This window comes from Bubalus kerabau, chromosome 11 (genome assembly GCF_029407905.1).
Source record: "Bubalus kerabau isolate K-KA32 ecotype Philippines breed swamp buffalo chromosome 11, PCC_UOA_SB_1v2, whole genome shotgun sequence".
NCBI classification, from domain to species: Eukaryota; Metazoa; Chordata; class Mammalia; order Artiodactyla; family Bovidae; genus Bubalus; species Bubalus kerabau.
The window spans coordinates 27,742,045-27,748,461 of record NC_073634.1 but is presented as its reverse complement, the minus strand read 5'-3'; positions in this window follow the sequence as shown (position 1 = coordinate 27,748,461).

Sequence of the window (6,417 nt, the reverse complement as noted above, 5' to 3'; positions counted from 1 at the left end):
TGCTGGGCTCTGTGCTGGGCAGTAGAGGCCAGATGGAGGTGATGCTGTTGCTGGTCCCCAAGCTCAGAGAAGGATGGGCCCAACCAAAGTGCAACAGAAGCGTCCAGGTCAGGGCTGGGGCCCAGGAATGAGGAGGAGCAGCAGGGATGCCCGCAGAGGGGGCACTGTGTAAATTGCATAGGGATGCGTTGGGGTTCCCTGCTGCGCACAGCAGGGAAGGGCATTTGGCCTGAGGGAAGAGCACCTGCTGAAGTGTGAGGGGGGCGGGAGAGGGAGGCTCAGGCCAGGGGCCGCGAGAGGGCTGGGCTCTGGTGGGCGGGCACGCAGGGTGTGTGTGGGGGGAATGGCCACAGAATCCGGTGTTCTGCTGCTGCTTTTGAATCCATGGTGTTGATGCACACTGGAGCAGGGAAAAGACTTGTGGCATTGGACTGTGAGAGTTCAGTTGAGAGATGATGGGGGCCTGGGGACCAGTGGCAGTGGGCATGGAGAGACAGGCGCGAAGCCCAGGGATGTCAAGAAGGCAACGGTGAATGCACCTGACAATTAGGGGTCAGGGTGAGGCAGGCTTCTGGGTGCTCCCAGGATGGCTCAGCCTGGCTCCTGGGTGAGTGGAGGTGCAGGACTGGGGGTCAGCAGGGCAGGGCATGTGTTGATGGAAAAAAATGGATTGCCTGTGGGCCCTCTACGCAAAGAATTTGAGTCTGCAGTGGAGTCTGGAGATAAGCCCAGGGTTTGGACTAGAGGTAGGAATTTCGAGAGGGTACAGGATATAGGGCCAGTGGAAGCCTGGTGTCTGCTACTTTGTTAGGGAGTGTATGAAGGTGAGGAAATAGAATGGGGAAAATACCAGTACACAGGAGCAGTGGAGAAGACAAGAGCTTGTGATGGCCCCTAGGGTGTAAGAGCAGAAGGAATGCAGACGTCATGTTGTGTGAATGAATCGGACACAAAAGAGAGCGTAGCCCGTGATGTAACTGCATTTAGATGAAAATCAAAGCTGGGCAGAACCACTCGCTGGTGACAGAGGTCAGAACGGAGCTGACCCCCGTTGGGGATTACTGACAGGAGGAGGCTTCCCAGGGAGGCTTGTGTCCCCAAAACAGGGCAGCTCTTCATCTGGGCGGGCGTGTACACGTGTAGGCAGATACACGCAGATACCCTGAGACTTCTGCACTTTGCTGTAAGTTATACCTAAAAATAAAATCTTTAAAAACTTAGGAAGGAAGATGGAAGTGCAGGGGAGGAAAAAGAGTTTGCCTTCCATTCCTCAGAGCCCATGGCTGAGACGTCTGTATTGAAAGACAGATTAATAAGAGGCAGACAGAAGTAACTATATGCTGCTGCTGCTGCTGCTGCTGCTAAGTCGCATCAGTCGTGTCCGACTCTGTGCGACCCCAGAGATGGCAGCCCACCAGGCTCCCCCGTCCCTGGGATTCTCCAGGCAAGAACACTGGAGTGAGTTGCCATTTCCTTCTCCAGTGCATGAAAGTGAAAAGGGAAAGTGAAGTCACTCAGTCGTGTCTGACTCTTCATGACCCCATGGACTGGAGCCTACCAGGCTCCTCTGTCCATGGGATTTTCCAGGCAAGAGTACTGGAGTGGGGTGCCATTGCCTTCTCCAAACTATACGCTAATAAGAATTAAAAGAAAAATCCCCTGCACCGCCCCCAACCCCCATGAGGAGCACACCCGATTCAAAGTTCTTGCTTACATTCGGTGTCAGGCGTGCCCAGAATAAAGTTGGATTATGGCCACACATCCAGCTTCATAAACCCATGTGTATCTTATTTCAAAGTAATAGATACTTTATACTAGAAGAAAAAAAATTTTTTTAATCTGTCTTGAAAATAGAAAAGAATGTGTTTATGAACATGTAGACCTCACGTGTACATGGGAGATACTCAGAGAAAAACAAGCAGCTCCCCGAAGGGGCTTAGAATTCAGGCTTCAGCACCGTCTTAGTAGGGAAGATGGGGGCGGGGGGGTAGAACTTCTGAGGGAGAGTGATTTTTAGGGATGTCGCAAGGCCCTTAGAAGGGTGATTGGGAAGTGTGATGGTTTGTGACAAGTGTGTCTGGGTGTGGGGTGGGCTCAGCCTCCTCTGTGATGAGAGTCAGCCTCCCCTGGTTGATGGAGTTCCCAGGAGGGATCTATAACAACTGAGTTCCTTTTGGAGCATCTGTCTTTAGGCAGATGGGAGCGTTCAGAGAAAGCCTCTCATTGGATTGGCTGTTTTTCAGATGCCGACAGCTCAGAACAGTCAACCTCCCAAAGTGGCAAATTTGGGGCTGGCATATTCTGGTGCCCTTCAGAAGGAAGATGGGAGGAAGGGGAAATAAGGAAGGAGGAAAAGTGGACAGAGGGAAGAAGAAAAGAAACCTGGAGTCTGTGGTGCCTGGCAGGAGAGGTTTGCGTTTTCCAGAAAGAGGATGACCAGTGTCACTCACACGCCCAGAGTCAAGCCTGGGGCTGGCTCCGCAGAGCGAGCCGGAGGCCGCCCTCCCCGTCCTCCCATGGTCACTGCAGTGCGTCCCCGGCGCATAGGACAAACCCTAACGCTGAGTGAGAAGAGGGGAGAGCGAAGATCCTCGCACGCAGGGCGTAGCTGAGATGGCCCGTGCCTGGGTCATAGCTCCCAGCGCTGCAGATGGCCAGTCTGGCTTCCAGGGTGCCCTCCCAGCAAATCCTGCTGTTCACATTTGACCATGTTTGATCAAAAAAGTTATCAACTGCTGTAATTTAAAAGAACTTCCTTCTGTTTCAGTGGGAGGGTTTTCCATAGAAACCACTTGAGCCTGGGCGGCTGTGAATGGCAGCGTTATTAGTGGGGCCATCTGCAGGCTCTCCTAGCTGTCCACACAATCTGTCACCCGCTCATCGCTTCCAGTGCAAACATTGTTTATTGTGATGGAGCCCCAGCCGGTCACCCTTGACCCGGAGGGGATACCTTCCCTGCGCTCTGAGGTGAGAACAGTTCCCCTGCTTTTCTCAAGCCTCTTGGATGCTGGGCCTACACGGGGCAGTGGGGGCGGAGCCCATGAGCTCCCCGGGAAGTCTCTGCCCTGAGGATCAGGTGTTCCTGGAGGGTAAACCCTTACTCTTTCTTTTGCACAGAGACCAAGGAGGAGGGGCCCAAACTTACCCAAACTCACAATGAAAAATGCCCCTTCCCTGCAGCCTTGAGTTTTTTATGTCAGATTCCTTCCGTGCCCACCATCAGGTGGGACTGCTGTGAGATCTCACTGGTGCTCTGGGGGCCTCTGAGAGCATGAATCTTAACACGTTCTTCCAAGAGAGAAGGGACTTGTGGCTCAGCTCAGAATTCATTCATCTTCTAAATGGAAATGTCAAAGCCTGGCAAACACTCCTGCTAATGATTCCGGTGCAGAGATATTCATGGGCAGCAAACAGTAGGCCACATGAAAATGGATTTTGCCAATGAAACCATGGGGCCATCACTCTCCAAGGAGAAAGCCTGGTCACCTAATCTCAATTTTGCAGCAGTTTCACTGGGGACCCATAAATAGTAGAATTCTTTTTTCTTGTCATTTTATTAAGTTTGAGTAAGGGAAGGTGATTCAGCCCAACCACCTGAGGGAAGGCAGCTGTGGGGGACTTGCCATGCAAGCATTTCCAAGAAAGGAAGTGAGCATCAGCGACACTCAAACCAGGCAGAAGGGGAAGCCAGAGCGGACCCAGGAGCAGTGAATGCCTGGGGACGGGGAGGACTGCTAGCGGCAGGATGATGCACTGTTTCTCAGCCACGAGCAGGTAAAGCCTCGGTGCTCCCAGGCACACCCTCTGACCAGTGAGCCCCACCTTGCCAGGGGCTCCCCCAGGCCCTGTGGGGGCCAAGCAGAGGTGGGAAAAGCTGCAGAGAGCGTGTTCCACATCGGCAGTGTTTTATGTGATCACAGGTGGAATACCTCAGGTGCACCAGGATAGAAATTTTATTTAAAAAAAAATCCGTGTTGTATTAAAGCCCATTTTTGTTTCCATATTTCCTTCAAAAGCATAAAGAGAAGGGAGTTTCTATATCACTACTTCAGAAAAACTTTTTATTTTGGAGTAACTGTAGACTTAGAGGAAGTGTAAAGAGTCCAGGGAACCCTTCCCTTAGCTTCCCCCCAGTGGTGGCATCATGTATAGTGTATCGTGTTGTTAAGTCCAGGAAGGGTTCGCTTGCACAGCAGTCGTGCCGACTACAGGTCTGAATTGGCTTCCACCAGTGCGATTTAGTGCTACATGTAGGTTCATCACCCCCACAACCAAGATGGAGCCTGTTCATCATCACAGAGGGCCCCCGTGCCGCCCCTCTAGGTGACATCTCCCCCCTCGCGGTCCCCTGGCAGCCGCTAGTCTGTTCTTTAGAGTATTGTCACTTCAGTAGTGTTATTAATGGAAGCATACAGATGGTAAACTTCCCAGATTGGCTTCCCAGGATCCATGCTCCATGAGGGCAGGGCCTGTGTCTTTCTCGTCACCAGGTTCCCCGCTGGGCCCGGTCGAGTTCTTTGTACGAGGAGGTTTGTACGTACACCTGATGTGCGCCTGTGGATCCGAGTCCCACACAAGCTTGCTGGGTGCAGACCTGCTCCCTCTTTGTGTAGCAGCACAACATTTTTATTGCAGAGACTGAAAGTCTGCAGAAGGAAGAGGCCCTGCCCTGCCTGGACATCACTTACACAGTTGTGTTAATTGAGAAAGTTCTATGGCTGATGCGCTAAGAGAATGCGGCTTCCCTGCTTCCACCAGGTCACCAAGTCAGCCCAACCCCGTGCTGGCTGAACGGGCATCACTGTGGAGGGGTGGGCTCGAGTACCCCTTGACCTTGCCTAGGGCGCACTCTGGCTTGGTAGCTACAGGAACATCAGGAATGAAACGGATGACCAGGCACGTGGGCTTTTGCTCCTTATTATAGTTATTTTTCCTAAGTCCCCTTCTAGCACGCTGTCTCCAGCTCCCTCAGTGCTCTGGCAAAGTGCACGGGCGTCATCCCGCTGACACCGAGTCGTCAGCACCACTGGCTACGCATATTCACCTGTCCCTGGGTGACTCCCTAGGGAAATCTGCTTTCAGGACTGCGTGTTTACATTGCTGAGGGAGAGGAGAGGCCGGAGATTAAGGGAAGAAGCACTTGACCAGTGAAGAAACAAGCTGCTGTGCTTCTTTTTCAGTGAAACAGAAATTGCTCAGAGGTTGGAAAATAAGGGAGCAGCATCTCCACACAAATAGGTTTAAAATGGAACCTCAGGGACTGAGGACTCGGGCGCCAAGGCGGGCAGGCAGTGCAGAGAGGCGCTGGCGGGAGGTGCTGTGGGGTGGCCTGGAAGCTTGGCCCCCACTCCAGTTGTAGGAGTGGGTGGCAGGAGAGGTTGTAGGTGGCAGGAGGGGTCTTGTGCCAGGGAGGGGTCCCTGTCAGAGCCGAGAGTCGACCGTTCCAAAGCCTAACTGCTTTCTGTGATTTTTCGATATACTGGTCTCAAATCCTTCCTATCAGAAGCTTAGCCCATTTCACTCTCGTTATTAATAATCACTATATTACTCTTCTGTAGTAAGCATCTCCTATAGTGCCCAGCTGCAGCTACCCCAGGGACTCTGAGGCAGGAGGACCTGACTTCAAATCTTGGTTCAGTCACTTGGTACTATTAGGGTGACCTCGCTTTTCATCTGTAAGTTTACTCACCTGGAAAATGGTGATCAAATGTAGGATGGTTGAAAGAATTGGTGGAAAGCTCTAAAATGTTACAACAGTGTCAGCTATGATGGTTGAATAACATTTAGTTCTATATGGATGTGTCATAATCCATGAGCACTCAGGTTTTGTTTCCCACATTTCTTGAATTTTTGTCCTCTGAGCTATATAAGTGGTATCTTTTTCTTCCATATTTCTGGATTGGTAAAATTAAAAATCACACGTGTTCAGTTCAGTAAGTTATGGTCTGCTGAGGACGTCACTCACGGATTCAGAAATGAAACACGCTGACATGTCTATAGGAACCAAACTTTCTTCTTTCATTTGGGATTACTTCTCTTTTAGTTCCCTTGCCTTTTTTGTATCAGAGGTTATTGTAGAAATCCAGGTTTCCTCTGGAAAAGATGACTGTAGTCCCTGAGAGCAGCAGTTGCCCTTTACAAAGGATTGCATCTACTTTTCAGGGAAAAATGCCTGTAAACTTTTTCTAAGGTCCTTGATGCCAGTCCTGGGCATCCTGGACGAAGGCAGCTTCTTCAGCAGAGCCTGTTTCTGTGATGGTGACAGGCGTGTAGCATCCTCGCCTGGACTGCGGACTGAGATGACACAGGGCCTCTGACGTTGCCCCATCTCCTTTCCAAAATCTGTGAATCTTCACCCTCATCCTTTGCTTCTTCCTCCCTGTTTCTAAAGAATGTCTTTCTCCCAGTTTAAGTGGA